This window comes from Echinops telfairi, unplaced genomic scaffold (genome assembly GCF_000313985.2).
Source record: "Echinops telfairi isolate 266 unplaced genomic scaffold, ASM31398v2 ScPeMD7_23;HRSCAF=83, whole genome shotgun sequence".
Lineage (NCBI taxonomy): Eukaryota > Metazoa > Chordata > Mammalia > Afrosoricida > Tenrecidae > Echinops > Echinops telfairi.
In genome coordinates, this window is record NW_022103920.1 from 3,912,088 (window position 1) to 3,930,369 (window position 18,282).

Genomic DNA, 18,282 nt, shown 5'->3' on the forward strand with positions numbered 1-18,282 from the left:
TTGGCAGTGAGCTGGAAAGGGCCATGGAGTTACCATACACAGACAACACCACACACCACTGTCACAAGGGCCATGAGAGTGAGAGGAAAGAGTGGCCTGGAGCCTAGGTGGTACCCTCGTATCAAGAGGTGGGCATGGGAGGAGGCGGGGGTATGGAGTGTTGAGGGGCAGCCTCACACCACCTCCATTTATGTATGGTTAGAGACAAGGAGGGACTTGCTGGCTGCAGCCCCAGCCTGACAGCTGGCAGTGTACTTCTCTCAACAGACCAGGCTGTTGGCCAGGGCTCAATCGGTGGACTCCTCCTGGGGCGCCTTCAGGCTCTCCTCCTTGCCACCCCAGGCCTTCAGGGAAGATGCCTGCAGGACTCGCCCGTAGGAGAAGGTCAGGGCCCATGGCTTCAGCAGGGGGCACTTGTTGATGGCGTTGAGGTTGATGGACGCCTCCTCCATGCTCTGGTCTCCAGACAGGAAGGTGACCCTGGTAACAGCAGGGAGCACAGTGCGGCCCAGTGCGATGACGGGTTGCCATGGCAATCTCCTCGTAGGAAAACGTCTATGTGCAGGCATAGCTGGGGGTGACCATACTGGGCTTCAGCAAGGTGCCTTCCAGGTAGACATGGTGGTCACTCAGGGCCTTGTAGACAGCAGCCAGCACCTTCTCAGGGACATACTGGCAGCGCTTCAGGTCATGGTCCCCATCGGAGAGGATCTCGGGTCCCACAATGGGCATGATGCCATTCTGCTGGCAGAGGCTGGCACAATGGGCCAGCACATTGGCATTTTCCATGATTGCGAGGGCTGAAGGGGTATGTTCGCTGATCTTCAGCACACAGCGCCGCTTGGCAATGTCGGCGCCATCTTTCTTGTACTGGGCACAGTGCTCAGACAGCCCGTCCAGCCCTTGGGTGGTGGTCTCGCCGTTTGTTCCTGGCAGGAGCACCACACCCTTGTCGACCTTGATGCCCACGATCCCGCCCTTGGATTTGATAACTTGGGGGAAGGGGCGCCCATTGTCTGCCGTCTGGTAGAGAGGCACGTGGAAGAGGGTGATGCCCACAGTGCAGGGGTTCACCTGGTCGTCAGCGGTCAGGAGCAGCTGCCGGCAGAAGCGCAATTCTCTTTGGTGTTCTGAGATTCAATGGACTTCAGCCGCTTGGCAATGCTTCCGGTGGGCTCATCTGCAGCCAGGAGGCCCTTGCCCGGAGCCACAATGCAATGGACAATGTCCAACAGCTCCTTCTTCTGCTCTGGGGTAAGCGCTGGGTATGGGTAGGGCATGGTGGAAAGTTCCTTCCTGGAGACTGAAGGAGCGGCAGCCTGTGTGATCAATAGGGAGCGAGTGCCTGTCCTGGGTTTTATATACAGAGAAAAAAAACATCAAAATCAAAGCAGAGCAAAAACAAACAACTCCAAAACAACAATAGAACGAATCAGGAAAAAAACTCAATAGAAAACAAAGAAGAAAGTATGATCATTGGAACGACTGTACATTCCATCAGCTTCTTGTTGTTGCTAGGTGCCATCCAGCTAGTTCTGACCCAAAGCAACCTTATGCACAACAGAGAACAACATCGCCTGCTCCTGATCCATCCTCCCTTTGTTCCTCTGCCTGAGCCCGTTGATGCAGCCACGGTGTCCATCCATCTCTCTGTGTGGTTGCCTCTCCACTTTACCAAGCACGACGTCTTTCTCAAGGGATTGCTTTCCCCGGACAATATATCCAAAGTATGTAAGATGAAGTGTCACCATTCCTGCCTTTTAGGAGCACTCTAAACTTACTTCTTCCAAGACATCAGTTTGTCCTTTCAGCAGTCCATGGTACTTTCGATAGTCTTCTCCAGCACCACAATTCAAACGCATCCATTCTTCTTTGGTCTTCCTTGTTCAATATCAGCATTCACATACATAAGAGGCAATTGAAAATACCATGGCTTGGGTCAGACACACCTTAGACCTCAAGGCAACATCCTTGCTTTTCAATACTCTAAAGAGGTCTTGTGCAGCAGATTTACACATATGATATGTCTTTTGATCTCTTGACTGCTGCTTTCATGAACATGGATTGTGGATCAAAGGAAGACGTAATTCTTGACTTCGACCTTTTCTTCATTGATCTCCTATTGGTCATTTTGAGGATTTGGGTCTTCTTTACATTGAGTCATAATTCCTACTGAAGACTGCAATCCTTAATCTTCATCAACAAGTGCTTCAATTTCTCTTCACTTTCAGCAAGAAGGTTAAGTCATCTGCACATCGCTGGTTGTTAACAAGCCTTCCTACATTTCTGATGCCATATTCTTCATATAATCCAGCTCCTATGATGATTTGCTCAGCATACAATTTGAGTAAGTATGGTGAGAGGATACCAACCCTGACACATACCTTTCCTGATTTTAAACCATGCAGCATCCCCTGTTCTGTTCATACGACTGCCTCCAGAGCCATGTGAAAGTTCGGCAGGAGCACAATGAACTGTCCTGGAATTCCCGTTCCTCTCGAGGCTCGCCAAAGGTTATGATCCACAGCGTCTACTGGAATGGCATAGTCAATAAAACACAAGTGAAATCTTTCTGATATTCTCTGCTTCCAGCCAAGATCCACCTGACTTCAACAATGATATCCCTTATTCCATGTCCTCTTGTGAATCTGGCCTGAATCTGTGGCAGCTCTTTGACAGATTAATAGCAATTATTATTGGATGAACTTTAGCAAAATTTTACATGCATGCAATATCAGTGATACTGTTCTATAATTTGAGACTTCAGTTAGGTCATCTTTATTTGGAATAGATAAAAATATGAATCTCTTCCAGGCAGTTGAAAGCAGTTGTCTTCCAAATTTCCTGGCATAGAGAAGTAAGTACTTCCAATGCTTCATCAGCTTGTTGAAACATTTCATTTGGTATTCCGTCATTTCCTACAACCTTGTTTTTGACTGCTTTTGGGGTAACTTGAACATCTTCCTTCAGCACCATTGGTTATTGCTCATATACTACCTTCTGAAATCATGAGATGTCAAATATTTCTTTTTGGTACAGTGATTCTGTATATTCTTTCCATCTTCTTTTGACGTTTCCTGCATCATTCAATATTTTTGTCCATAGAATCTCTCAGTATTGCAGCTGAAGGCTTGATTTTTTTTTCTTGTGTTCTTTCAGTTTAAAATATACTGAGTGAAAATATATATATACTGAGTGTTCTTTTTTGGCTGGTAACTCTAAATTATGTGGTGTCCATTGAATAATTCTATACTGCAGAAAATGATTGGTCTTCTCCTTCCCCCTGCATCATAGGGAATTGATCCAGTGAGGTAAGGCCACTGATGTTGAAGTGTTTTAAGATGTACAAATGAGGAGGTGGTATATTGTTCATAACCACTAATTAAGCACAGTACCTTGTTGCCTGGGAAACCAGAAGAGAAGATTAGATAATGTGAGAGGACTAGCTTGCCTTTGTCTTGGTATTTATTTTTATTGTAGTGGCCTCATACAACATCTGTCCTTTTGCGGTTGATTAATTTCACTCAGCATAATGGATTCCATCTGAGCCATGAAGTGTTTCATCACTATTTTTAGGGATGTATAGTGTCCTATTTTGTGTGGGTACCAGAGATAATTTATCCGTTCTTCTACTGATGGGTGTTTGCATTGTTTCTTGCTAATTTGAACTGTGCTGCAGTGAACACGGGAGAGCACACATCATGTTTTGTCTTTTACTTCTTTGGGGTACGAGCACACAGAAATATTGCTGGGTGGTATACAATATCTTTTCCCAGTAGTTTGAGCCACATTGCTTTCCAAATGGTTATACATATTTACAAGCCCCCTTGCAGTTCCAAGCCCTCCACATCCTCTCCAGAAATTACTGTATTGGGGGGTTTTAATTGGGCTGTGCTGTGGGTGAAAGGTGACAATCTCATTGTCGTTTTGATTGGCATTCTCCAGGTGGCTACTGAAGTTGTTGTTCTGGTGCCGTAAAGGTGGTTCCGACCCACATCGTGACCTGATACCCAGCAGAACAAAACACTGCCTACTCCTGTACAGCCCTCACGATTGTTCATGTCCTTGCGGCCGTGCTCGGCCTGTGCTGTCACTCTATCTTCTTGAGGGTCTTCCTCTTCTCCGCTGTCTCTGTTCTTTACCACACACGATGTTCTTCCTCAGGGACCAGTCTCTCCTGACAAGGTGTCCAAGGCATGTAAGACGAAGTGTGTTTGTTAGCCATATGAGTGTCATTTTTGGTGAGCTGTCTGTTCATGTCCTTTGCCCAACTTTTAATGCAGTTGTTTGTTATTTTCTTATTAAAGTATCACAGAATTCTATAGATTTTGATCATTTGACTCTTGTCCCTTTTGTCATTGCTAAGGATTATTTCCCAATCTGTGAGCTCTCACTTTATTCTTTTGATGAAGTCCTTCCCTGTGCGTGTTTCCTTTATAATAGGTCCTAGTCATCTATTTGACTTCCTTCGAATATGCTTCCGTTATTATATGTGGTAGTCTGTGTATGCCCTGCAAGAGGGCCCTTAAGTTTACCCCAACTTTCTCATTTCTAATCCTTATAGCTTTGAGTTTTATATTTAGATCTCTGATCTATCTGGACTTTGTTTTGTGCCAGGGATGAAGAATAGGCTTTGTTTTATCCTTCTGCAAATGGAGATCCACTTTTGCTAGCACCATGTGGTGGAAAGGCTGTCCCTATCCCACTGATGTATTTGACAATTTGCTGAATCGATCACCTGTATATGGATACACCGACCTCTGGGTTTTCTCTTCTGTCCCATCTGTCTATGCAGCTATCATTGTACCAGGACCAGGCTGTTGTGACTGCTGTGGTTATGCAGTAGGCTTTGAAGTTGGCTAGTGCAAGACCTCCTACCTAATTCTTTGTTTTAAGGATCTTTGCTTATCTTATGTCTCTTCCCCCTCCATATGTAATTAGTAACTCATTTTTTTAAAGAAGGAATTTGGAGTGTGGATCAAAATCGCATTGTGTTTATAGATTATGTAGTATTGACATTTTCACAATATTGTCTTTCTATCCATGAACACAGGATAGTCCTCCATTTATGTAGGTCATTTTTTTTTTTTTTAGTGTCTTGTAATAGGGGTCTGTAGTTTTCTTTGTACAGATCTTTATTTCTTTACAGGAACCACGTTGAGCTTTTAACCACAGGTCAGGGGTTGAACAACACCAGCTGCTCCATGGGAGAAAGATCAGGCTTGCTACTTCTATAAAGCTTTACAGTCCCAGAAACCTACAGGGGGAATTTTACCCTGCCCCATAGGGCTACTAAGAGTCAGAATCCACTTTATGAGTTTGTATTTTTTATTTGTCTGTTTGATTAAGTTCATTCCAAAGTATTTCATCTTTTGTGTGGTTTTATAAATGGTGCTATTTTCTTGATATATTTTCTCAGAGTTCTCTTCGGTTGTATACAGGAATCCAATTGATTTATGCTTTTTAATCTTGTATCCTGCTATTTTGCCAAATTCCTTGATTACTTCCAACAATCTTTTGGTGGAATTCTTTAGGTTCTCTCTCTATAAGGTGTTGTTGTTGTTGTTGTTGTTGTTGTTGTTGTTGTTAGATGCCATCAAGTCAACTCTGGCCCACAGTGACCCTATGCACAACAGAACAAAACACTGCACACTTCTACACCATCCTCATAATTATTCCTATACCTGAGCCTGTTGATGCAGCCACTATGTCAATCCATCTCATTGAGGGTCTTCCTCTCTTTTGAAGACCATTCACTTTACCAAATATGATGTCTTTCTCCAGGGACTGATTTCTTCTGACAATATGTCCAATGTATGTAAGATGAAGTTGTGCCATCCTTGCCTCTAAGGAGCCCTCTGACATTACTTCTTCCCGTACAGATTGGTCTGTCCATTCATCAGTCCATGGTACTTTCAATATTTTTCTCCTGCACCACAATTCAAATGCATTGATTCTTCTATGGCCTTCCTCATTCAATGTCCAACTTCCACATGTGTATGACGCAATGGAGAATACCATTGTGTCAGGCTCACCTTAGACTTCAAAAAACATCCTTGCTCTTCAATACTCTAAAGAGGTCTTATGGAGCAGATTTACCTACTGCAACACAGCTTCTGATCTCTTAAATGCTGCTTCCTTGAGCATTGATTGTGGATCCAAGTAAGAAAAATCCTTGACATCTTCAACCTTTTCTCCATTGATCATGATGTTATCTATTGGTCCAGGGGTGAATATTCTGGTCTTCCTTACAATGAATTTTTATCCATATTGAAGGCTACAGTCCTTGACCTTTATCAGCAAGTGCTTCATTTCCTCCTCACTTTCAGTGAGCAGGTTTATGTCATCTGTGTGTCTCAGGTTGTTAACAAGCCTTCCTCCGATCCTGACGGCAGACTCCTCCTCATGTCACCACTTCTCTGGTGATGTGCTCAGCACACAGACTGAACAAGTGTGGTGAGCGGATACGCCCCGATGCACACTTTCCACATTTTAAACCATGCACGAGTCCCTGGTTCTGTTCTCACAACTGCCTCTTGATCCATGTCCAGGTTCTACATGAGCAAGAAGCCACCAAATCTGCCCCCACTCTCCTCTGACACTGGCTGGTCCCAGAGGACAGCACACGCACATGCAAATGGACACTGAGAGGGGAGTGAGTCCCATTTCACCCCGGTCATTAGGCTTCCATCGCACCACAGTCTCCAGACCATGGCTCCCCATCTGGGAGGCAAACTCAGAGAATGGGTGGGAATGTGCAGCCAGGTGCCATTCTCCCTTCCTTAAAGACTAAGTTGGCGGAGGGTGCTTGAGCTCTTGTCACATTGACCTTGATTTGCCCCTTGACGGGGATGTCTGCTGTTCACGGTCTCTGCCCTGATTCTAGGGGCCTCGCAGAGTGGCAGTCTTTCCTCTCAGGCCGTCACCTGCTTGAGACGTAGCATGGCAATAGTTTCCAAGCCTGCGCATGGTCTTCTTTCTTTAATTCACCGCCCCGAAAGGCAATTCTTGACAGCATTTTTCCACCTCAGATACATGTGATACTTGCTCCCTTCTCAGCGGAAACCCCGAATTTTTCATTACAAAGAGGTAGAAACGGAGTATCCTGTTTCACTGTCAGAGAACCAGATGTCAAAAGTAGCACTGAAAAAGCTACTCATCCCTTTAGGGCATCAGTATGGATTCCAAGAAGGTAAGGAGGGAATTCAACAAAGAAGCGAATTCACCCCAGGGTTAGACATTTCTTCTTCGAACTTCCTGATGACTATCCTCCTAGACTTGGTTTTTTCCCTCTGTTTCAGGAGACGCTTGTGGGCAGCGTGAAGGTTTCAGAGGAAGATCACCATGCTCGACCCACACTTGACCTCACCCCTTACCGGCAAGGTGGTTTTGAAAAACGTATTTAATATCTCTGACCTCCAGTCATTTCAACTAGACTAGAAGGCACACTGCTCAGTATGCGTGTTTATTTTGAGGATTTCGGAAAACCGATGGGAAAAGTTGAGCACAGTGGATGGCATACAGTAGATATCCAACTATTTCGATTCTATGTAGAAGAATTCTTTTTACTGCAAGTATAGAGCTAGACATTGCATCACTTCCATATCATTATGCCAAATTAGCTTTTACTAATTGGTTTCAGTGGACCTCTGTTCTGTAGCTTCCTGGGCAATCTTACCCAGTTCCATGGCTTTAAAAACCATATCTGATGAGGTGGCTCTGCTACCTCCTCTCCTCTCCTCTTCCTCTACCCTTCTGCTTTCTCTTTCTCCTCCTCCTGCCCCTCTTCATTTGCCTCTTCCTTCCCTTTCTTTTTCTCTTCTTCCTCTTCCTCTTCCTCCTCTTCCTCCCTGGCCTTCTCCTGGTCTTCCTCATCCTCTTATTTCTCTTCGTCCTCCTCCTCTTTCCTCCTTCTCCATCAGTCTTCATCCTCCTCCTTCTCAATTCAGGCAGGCAATGTTTCAGGCTACAAACATATACTTCCGATACCTCGCTCAGTATCTTTGCTAGCATAATAGAACCCTCATTCTTTGTAATGCTGAGATAGAGCTAGTGTGCCGATCCTTGACTGCAAGCTATCCTTTTTTGTTTTGTTTTGATTTTCTGTCCCCACAATAATAAACTGGCATGTACTCAATCATTCTTAATGCCCTTATTTCATTAAGTTTATTCAATTATTTATCAGCAAAATACAGGATCAACATGTACCACTTTTTGGATCACATTTTGGTCATCCATTTCCACTGTGGAAATCCGGAGTGAAAGTGACTGATTTTTCCCTTATAAATCATGAACTGATGAATTGCACCAACAGAACATTCTGAATGGATGTCCAACTGGACGTCTCAGCTTCAACGTATGTTCTTCAGAAAATAACTTCAATTTTTAAAATTATTGCTTAGTTTTACTTTATGTTCTAAAATAAAACACGGCACTAGAAAGCCTCATGATACAAACATGTTGCATCTTGAATTATTGTAAGACAACCGCCTTGTAGGCACCACTAGGTAAATACACTGCTGCCCGCAGCTCCCAAAGCTCCTCTCACGCTCTCTTGTCCTAACTGCCCTGCTTCCAAAAGCAGCCCTCTCCTTGACCCTTCTAATGCTCTCCTGGCCTTTCTGTCCCGTCGGTCCATCACCGAGTGTGCGTTCCCTCTCCTATTGTTCTGTCCTCTTTTGTTCATCTTCTTGTGACTTTTACGTTTCCTTCAATCTGTAAATCTCCCCTAGCCTCTTCTTTCCCTCGAATGTATTTGTTAAGTGCATCCTACGGGCCATTTGACCTCCAGGGGACAGTTTCACCTCCAGGAATCAGTCAAATCACATCTCTACTCTTCTTAGCACCAGCTGTTCTCCATTTGCACTTCAACCCTCCTCCAGGATCTCCCCTGCCCCTCGCCTCAAGCACACTGGTCTTCTAACCGGGGTTGGGAGCAAACAGCCAGTAAAATGTACTTTTGTACACGTGGATGCATCAATGGAGGAAAACCACACACGTATTTTTTGTGTAGGCAAACTCTGAGATTCATCTACATTGTGAATTCCATAGATTAGGAATATGAAAAACTGTGCTAAAAATTCTATGCAAAAAGGTTCTATAGTAACAGAAGTCTCTAAAGTTAAGGTGTCTTGAGCTCCCATTCTTTAAAAGAAGAAGACCCAGTTCCCCCCACAGGAATGTCAGTGCTCCGATGACTATTAGATGTTTGCAGCTGTTTCTGCTCGATCTGAGCCATGGCCCAGCAGCAAACGAAGGCGCCAAAGGCTTTGCTCCATCCGTGTCATGAGGGTGGACTCGACCTGGAGCAGGGAGCTCTCCCTCGGCAGTATTTGGAGTGTCTCCGCCCGACCTGAGAAGCTCATCTTCTGCCTGTATCTCTGATGATTTTCGGCTTTTATTCATGAGATTTTCAGTATCCAACAACATCCCACTGCTTTCCTAAGGCTTTCAATGCCTAATTCCTAACAAATGGAAAGCCTAGTCCTTCTTCTTAGCCTGTTCTTTGTCTGGAGCTCTGTTGAAATTGGTTCGCTTTGGATGACCCTGCTGGCATTTGAAATGCCAGTTGACATAGCTTCTGGCATCACAGCAATACACAAGCCACCAGTATTACAAAGTGACAGACAAGTGGAGCTGGTCAGGGGTAGACTCTCCCTGGTGGACTGCACTCACGGAGCTTATCTTCCCACACACTTCCCCCAATGGTCCATGACCCTCATGGCTCCTCCACATTCTTCATAGGGTAATGAGGGTGGGGCTCTTCCTGTTGGCCTGTTTCTCTGACTTAGGCACATCCTTTCTATTTAAATCTCAGGAGTGGGAATTTCCTGGGGGTCCTGCCTCTCCCAAAGTGGTGGGAGGTGGGTCAGAGTCTTAGCCCAGGGGGTGGACTCAGCCTCTTGATGGCCCTATCCGTGTGTGTGGGAGTAGAACTGACCTCCACATGGTGGTCCCTAGCTGAGTTTACCCAGAGTAGATCACCAGGCCATTCTTCCAGGGCACTGCTGGGTGGACTCGAACCTACAACCTTTTGGTGGACAGCAGAGTACTAACAGTTTGCATCACCCAGGGCCTCTGCCTCATGGTTAGAGGGAGTTCATTTTCATCTGCGTCCCTCACCATGGAATCTTCATCTGTGTCTGGGAACAGCAGGGTTGATCTTTCGCCATGCCCTGGGGCCTTCAGACTTTTGTCTCATGGAGGAGACAGACTGGGGGTGCGCTTTACCTCACCCCATTGCTTGTGGCTTCTCCCTGCTGGTCTGACCATGAAGGCTACTTTCTCGGGCTCACTCCTCTGAGCCCAAATGCTCACCTGAGGACTTCAGACGTCACTGGAGAAAATCCCAGGTTTGGGTGTGAACACTGTTTTTGACTAGTTGCAAGAATTCCATACTCACGCTAGCACACTCTCGGGCTTTAGAGATGCAGGGCTTTAGCTGAAGTCATACTAGTTTGTTTGGTGACCACCCCCTTCCCACAGGGGTCTGGTCTAGGAAGGGGGGCTCACATCCTGTCCCCCTTGAAGGCCCCATCTGCCTTAAGATTCCCTGTTAGTTGGGTTTAATCTCTGCTCTCTGATGAGTGCTAGCCAAGTATGGTTTTGTAGATCCCAGCTTCTTATTTTAAGATGAAAGTGACGTTCTGGCCAGTTTTCCTATTCTAGGTAGAAGATATAATGAGCTCTGCTTCTTGGTAAAGTCTGTCTTAATAGACAAAGCGTAGGTGAGGAAACGTGCTAATTTTCCCTGAGTATTGGCCATTCCCTATGGCCACTACAGTTTTAAGGACTTGTAGGAAAAAATGGGGGGAAACCACCTAATTATCTGGAGGCACTTTACACAATTGAATGCATTGTATTTAAGGGAAAATAAATTGTTATATGCACGCTCTTCATTCAAATACAAGCCTGGTTCTGGGATCTTGCATCTCTCTTCACATCTATGCAGTGTTGTAATTGGGGGAGCTCAAGTATCCCCAGGAGAACCTACTACCATGTCCATGAGAACTTGCACCACTCACAGCAGCCCACTGGATTGCCGTTATCCCAAGGGGAGGGCGGGGAGGAAGAAAGAAACGCACTACCATTGAGTGAATGATGACTCACAGTGACCCTATAGGACAGAGTGAGCCTGCCCATATGTTTCTGAGATGATTTATGGGAGTAGAAAGCCCCATCTCTCTGCGGCGGACCAGCTGGTAGTTTTGAACTGCTGGCTTTGTGATTATTGGCCCAAAATGTATCCACCAAGCCACCAGGCACAAATCTTAGTCCCCAGAAGGAGCAATAAGGTCATGCTTGAAGGAACCAGGACATTTGAGTGAGTTAGCAGAAATGGAAGCAGGCCTACTCCCTGATCATGAGAACAAGGACACTCAGAGCTACTAAGTTGGATCTGGGATACAGAAGAGCATCCCCAACCTCAGGACCCTGGCTTCTCTGACATTTGGGAAGGACAGGAGGCAGCAGGGGCAGTGTTGGAGGGGAGGGCTGGAGGAGAACAGCTTTCTTCATGGGAAGAAGGGCAGCATCAGAGGCTCTGCCCCTAAGGGTTGGAGTGGAGACAACAATTAGGAAGGTAACGCATGAGGCTCCTAAGGGGACTCTGCCAGCCCTGTGTTGCCCATGCAGCCACTGAACACTTGATTAGCTCTGCGTTGGAGTCATTCTCAAGGCTCCTGTGAACTTGCTCCCAGCAGTGCTGCTAGCCATGAGAACTAGCCCACAGGGATTCCTGGGCCCAGGGGCCCCAGAACCTGGATACCTAATCTCCATGGTCCACCCCTTGGTGGAGTGAGGGATCTTCAGAAACTAGCTCAAAGAATGAAGCAACAAGTCCTTGTTGCCAGCATCTGAATAGTGGTTGAGGGCTCTTAGTACAAGTGTCAGCACAAGGTGGGTGTAGGGTCTAGGAGCCGGCAGGAGAACCTATGTGACGCCTTATGGGTTTGGGATCCAGAATGTGAAATGAGAGTGGTGAAATCTTCTCACCTCTAAGGATTATAGCCAACCCAGTACAGTAATTCTCCTTCACAAAAGCTTGAGGTTTGGCTTCATTTTGGTGCAGCATTTTACTCAATTCCAAGGTTTATGGAGAAATGACAAAGAAGGAAAGAGAGAGACAGAGTACTTAATTAAAAACAATGATATTAGGGCTGAATTCTGAATAATTTCTTGACAAAAAGTTACTTAGGAAAGAAGGCCAAAACTAGAAAACATTTAGTTATATATTGATATTCATAAGCAATTCTTAGATGGGTATGAGAGATTTCAGAAAAAATAAGTGGATGATCATTTTTAAATTTCTCATCGCAGCTATTTCACTAAGAGTTTATCATTTATTTTTATTTTTATTTCAATAAAAGAAACTTGAGTTTTAAGATGAGTGAACAGTTTGCCCCATGGCCTGGAGCATTCAGAATTTGAATGGAGTTCTCATGATTTTTTTCTTCAACATTGGTTCCAAAAAAGATTGTAGAGATTGTACCATGTTGAATTGCCTGACCGAGAGAAGTGTGCTTCAGAAGATGATTCTCGTCCTAGACAGGGGACAAGAGGTATAAAGATCAGGAGCATTGGCAGAATGAAGCCATGATACCGGATGTCACGGAAGGTGGTTGTTAGGGCTACGCATGTTAGAGAAATTGGACCTAAATAATTGGACTCAAATTGCATCAAGTTTAGCAACAAATTCAGACAGGAAGTAGGTTACAAGACCTCAGTGAGGAAATATCAGTTTCCCTCTGAAATCAAACCATCCTGGAGACATCACCCACCCAGGTGGCCCTGCAGCTTTGTCTCCAAACATTGAGATGCTACAAACATCCCAGCTCATGATGGATGATGCTCTCGGTGCCTACATCAGCGGACTCTTCCACCCGGAGTAGGAAGGATCCTTCTCTAAATAGAAGTGCCGTGTCTATGATGGACCAACTGGCTTAAGGTATGGATCTGAGTGATTTTGACTTTTGTTTTCTGTTTCAACAGTCAGGAATTTCACTGGCCCTAGTCAAAAATGTTGATAGACCCATTAAGGAGGCGAACTATCCTTAAAGTTGGAGAGTTGGTTGTTGTTATTGTTAGGTTCTGCTAAGTGGGTTCAAACTCATAGTACCCCCATGCACACAATAAGGATGCCCAGTCTTGCACCATCCTCACAATTGTTAACGTTGAGCCCATTTTTTAGCCGCTGGGTCAGTCTATCTCACTGGGGTGCTCTCCCTTTCTTACTGACCTCTTTTACCAAACAGGAGATGCTTCTCCAAGGACTGGCCCCTCCGCAGAACATGCCCAGAGCAGTTGAGACGGATGCCTCCATCCTCACTTCTAAGGGGCCTTCTGGTTGTCCTTAATCCAGGACAGAATTGTTTGTTTTCTGGAAGTCCATGATCACCTATCCAATATTCTTCATCAACATCATAATTCAGATGCACCAATTCTCCTCCAGTTTTTCTAGCTGTGGCCCAACTTTTACATGTAGAGGCGATATTTGAAAATACTATGGCTTGTTTTAGGCACACCTTAGCCCTCAAATCCATAGTTTTGTCTTCATATATTAAAGAGGTCTTGTGCAGCAGATTTGTCCCATGCACTACATCATTTGATTTCTTGGCTGCTACTCTAAAGAGTGTTGATTATGGGTTCTAGTGAAATTAAATTCTTGATAACTTTAGTATATTCTCCTTTTATCTATGGGTCCTGAGATGAATTAGATGAAGTGCTTTTAAGTATTAAGCATTAACAGATGCTGGTGAGATGCAGCGACCGAGCTTTTACCACTTAGCTGCAGAGCATCGTGTCTGTAATCACTTGGACAAAGGTCTCAGCCTAACTTTACTTCTGCTTGGGATTGAAATTTAGTGACTGACCTCCTGTTGTGTCTACATATATACACTTTGATTTGGTGACATTGACAAAAAGTACCATAAGAGATACTGCTTTTGACATTGGATGTATTTACGGAGACTGATATATTGAAGAGCTCTTGTCTTGGATGCATATTTCCAGTGTATTCTCAAATTAATGCTTCTCTTTCTCAAATGTGCCAGAAAATGGAGAATATAATTTGTTAAAGAAGCCAAACATAGAAGCAGAAATGAATGTCAAGCCCACTTAAGCAGTGTAGGGTAATAGAAAGTGTCATTAAATATTACAAAGGAAAGAGGGACCCAAAAAGCAAGTGCTGAATCATTCCTTCCTAAAACAGGTACATCTAGCACATTAGAGTGTGCATCTACAGAGTATGGGTGGAGACTAAATACTAATTCTGAAGAAATAGAATATGTTAAAAGTTTATAGACTGTGTTAATAAACATCTGAAGAGACGCCCCCTAAATGTTATAATATGGGTAAATAAGTAATTATTTGATATTGATTTGTTAATGGATCATTGATTTGCTGATAATAATTATAAATTATTATGCTGTGATGAAGTTATTATGGAGTTAATTTCCACTCTTGGGGAATCCATGTGCGTCAGAGAAGAACTTCACATGGTTTTCAGTGGCTGATTTTATAATAATAAATATTAACAATAATGACTAAGTTGTTAATAGTTTGTTAACAAACCAATAACTTAGGTTAGTAAAATGGAGGATGCTTCAGAAGCAAATGTTCTATTGGTTTTATTGGCTTTCTCGGAGTCTCTAGGTTCCCACATCACGTATCCCTCTGAGCACTGCTCAGGGCTTCTCCAAGGTCTTCTCATTACTCGTAGCGCAGGGATACAGTGATGTAGAAAAGGACTACAATGCCACCTGATGTTGACTAGTGGGCACCTCTACCTTTCAGGACACTGGGCATGTAGGCATCTGTGTCTAGGGCATTGACCTGTGGGAGCTTAAGTAGATTGTCACTGACAGCCATGATTCCAGAATGTCACATTTCCATTAAACAATGTAAAACTACACTCCCTGAGGGTTTATCATTAGAAACAGGTTGAACTTGACCTACGATGTTGACTTTGCCGATATTAAGATAGGGAGAAGAAAGGGAAACTTGGAGCATGAGGTTCCAACTGGCACCCAAGCCTTCATGAAGTGTTGTCAGGAATTCCATGCAGCATTCCTCATTTGCCTCAGAAAGAAATATTAATAAAATCAGAAAAGGGGAGCAGGAGCATGCTAAAGCCAGACATGTCTACACCAAACATGCTGGTCTGAGGTTTTTTAATAAAATTGGTGATGCCAGGGGGTGATTTATAATGTTTTCTATTATAAAATGCTAACAGTGTCTCTAAAATGAACCAGAGACATACATACACCATAGACATATAAATGAATTGTGGGCTTGCAGTTAAGCATAGCCCCAATCTCAGAACAATTAGTTCTTAAGATATGACCCTACTTGAAACCTACCCTCATGGAGTGCTGTCATATGGTTGTACAGCAAAGTGTAGTGAAGAAATCTGATGGTGCCTGGCTATCAGAAAGAGTAGTATCTGGGATCTTAAAGGCTTGTCTTAAAACAGCCACCTAAATGAGGTATCAACTAAGTCCACATGGAAGAAACATACCTGCCTGTATGATCCAACGATCATAACTAATAAAATCCAAATCCAGAGGAGAGAATAATATTAGAGCTTAAGTTGTGAAGGCCCAGGTTCCAGAAGGCTGTGGATGTCTGTGAAAGCCCAAAATCCATTTGCAGGGTCTCCACGGGGACTAAACCTACAATGAATCCCCTCTGATCAGACTCTAGAGATGTGCATTCTCTCACTATCAGACAGAGAACATGCAAACTCAATTGTGGCAGATGTAGGTAGGTTAAAATATAACACATTAGTGGATCTCCTTATTGACCCCCCCCTTTTTTTCTTGCTTGTATTCTTTTTTTTTTTTACAGTTTTATGGGCACTTCCACATATCATATAACTCAATTGTACGATCATATCAAGAAGAGTTGTACAGTAAATGCCACAATGACTCCTTCATTGTATTCATTATTAGTGTAACTTTTTAACTGTGGAAAAATAATTATGTGTGTTTGTAATATTTTCTGCTGTCTTTTCAATTGATGTCTTTCTATTTTATTTTTTCATTATTGTTGGGTTTGTATATGTGTTGTTTTTGCTTTGTTTTATTGTCTTCATATGAAATCTAGGACAGGTAAATCTACAGAGCCAAGAGTAAGTGGATAAATAATTACCTAGGGCCATGGAAGAGGAGTTGGAGGGAAATGGGGAACTAACCACAATGAGTACAAGACAGAAGAAAGTGTTTGGAAGTTGATTGTGATAATAATTGCACAACCCCTCATAAAATGATTGAACTATTAAACCCTATCACATGTGGAAAATGACGGGTTAATAATAATTTTTTTAAGTAGTGATGTAATGGTTTATAAGTTTGGCTGCTAACAAAATGTTGGAGTTAGGAGTTCACCCAGCGGTGCCTGACAAGACAAAGGCCTAGCAAGCTACTTCTGAGAAATCAGTCGCTGAAAGCCCTGTTGGGCTCAGTTCTTCGCTGATGCACATGGAGCCTCCGAGAGTCGAAATAGACTCCATAGTAACCATTCTGTTGTTCAGAATGTTTTAATCTCCCCACTTTTGTTCTAGTGACAAATATTTTCAGCTAAAGATGATGAAAGGCAGACAGCGATTGAAACAACATGTTGACAAAAAAACAGTTGTTTTTGCCACAGTTAAAAAATTACACTAATTTGTTAGTTTAACTTAGCTTTCTAAAACCAGGAGACTGTAACAGGCTCCATGACACCAGCGAATAGATTTATATCATCTTTACGAAAACATAACAACTGACCGAAATGGAACTTCTAAATTAGATTTATTACGTCAAGTGAAGAGAGTTGTGTAGAAATTCTAAACAATGCTTTGGGGGGTTTCTTTTGTATCTTTCCATCTTTGTCACAGAGAGGAGAACATTTCAGCCCTGACATTGTTGTCAGTTACAATCATTGGACAACATGAGATGGCGCAGGGAATTTTATCAGCTAAGACCAAACAGGGCCAAGCTCTTCACAGAGAGCCTACATTGTCCACTCCTCTTGCCTTTCCCTACCATTTCAGAGCCATTCTTTTTTAAAAAATCGTTTTATTGGGAAATCATATAGCTCTTATCACAGTCCAGACATGCATCCATTGTCTCAAGTGCATTTGTGGATATGTTGCCATCATCATTTTCTAAGCATTTTCTTTCTAGTTGAGCCCTTGGGACCAGCTCATGTCCCCCCCTCCATTCTCCCTCCCTCGTGAACCCTTAATAATGTGTCCATTTTTTTTCATGTCTTACACTAACTGATGTCTCTCTTCACCCACTTTTCTGTTGTCCATCCCCCTGGGAGGGGGTTATATGTAGATCATTGTGATCTGTTCCCCCTTTCTCCCCGAACATTCCCCCTACCCTCCTGGTATTGATACTCTATTGGTCCTGAAGGGTTTATCTGTCCTGGATTCCCTGTGTTTCCAGACCTTATTTGTACCAGTGTATACTCTCTGGTCTAGCTGGATTTGCAAGGTAGAATTGGGTCATGAGGAAGCATTAAAGAACCAGAGGAAAGTTGTATGCTTCATCGGAGATTTACTGCACCCTGACTGGCTTCAGAGCCATTCTTAACCCTCCTTCACATCTCAGCTCTATTTCCTGTACTTACATGACCTGTTGGAAAGGATCTCTGTGGGCTGGACCACTAGTTCACAATCATCTCAGGTCATTGCATGGTAGTATTGTTCCATTCTTATCCATTTCTCAAAAGGAACAATGATCATAAAAGTAGTAAAAGGACATAAAAATAACAAGTCGGTAATATGGGATTTTTTGCACAGGGCACTAAGTAAGGAAGTAAGTCCCTTTCCCTGGGATATTTCCATGTTATAGCATATACTATATTTATTTATGATCACCACAGCAATCATTCTCCACTGTTATTCATAAAACATGTCAGGAAGAAGACTATTCCTCAAGGTGGTTATGGTGAAGAGCTGGACCACAGATGTGTGTCTCTCACAGTAAGACATTCTGCTGAAAGGGCAGTATGGTCGGTAATGTTTGCATAGATAGAAAAATTAGATAGGTAGATAGATAGATAGATAGATAGATAGATAGATAGATAGATAGATATAGAGATATAGAGATATGGGGATAGATGTAATTTGAGGTCTGTGAAGTACAAGAGAAAAGTGAAGTAAATGATATACAATAGGAGTTTATTGTTTATTAAGGGAACCTCAGGGACCAGGCAGAAAGACAACGCAGCTGATGTTGGGAGGGTTATGGAGAAAAGGATTGAGATCAGTCCTCTGCTGGAGAAAGAGCTACA

At 43.4% G+C, this 18,282-nt stretch overlaps 1 protein-coding gene and 1 pseudogene across 1 annotated transcript in view; one reads left to right on the forward strand and one right to left on the reverse strand.

Moving 5' to 3' along the window:
- LOC101640423 (olfactory receptor-like protein OLF3) overlaps window positions 1-18,282 on the forward strand; it is a 58,002-nt gene that overhangs the window by 34,310 nt on the left and 5,410 nt on the right. The gene's annotated exons all lie outside the window — the stretch shown is intronic.
- Window positions 189-1,280, reverse strand: LOC101640732 (annotated as a pseudogene).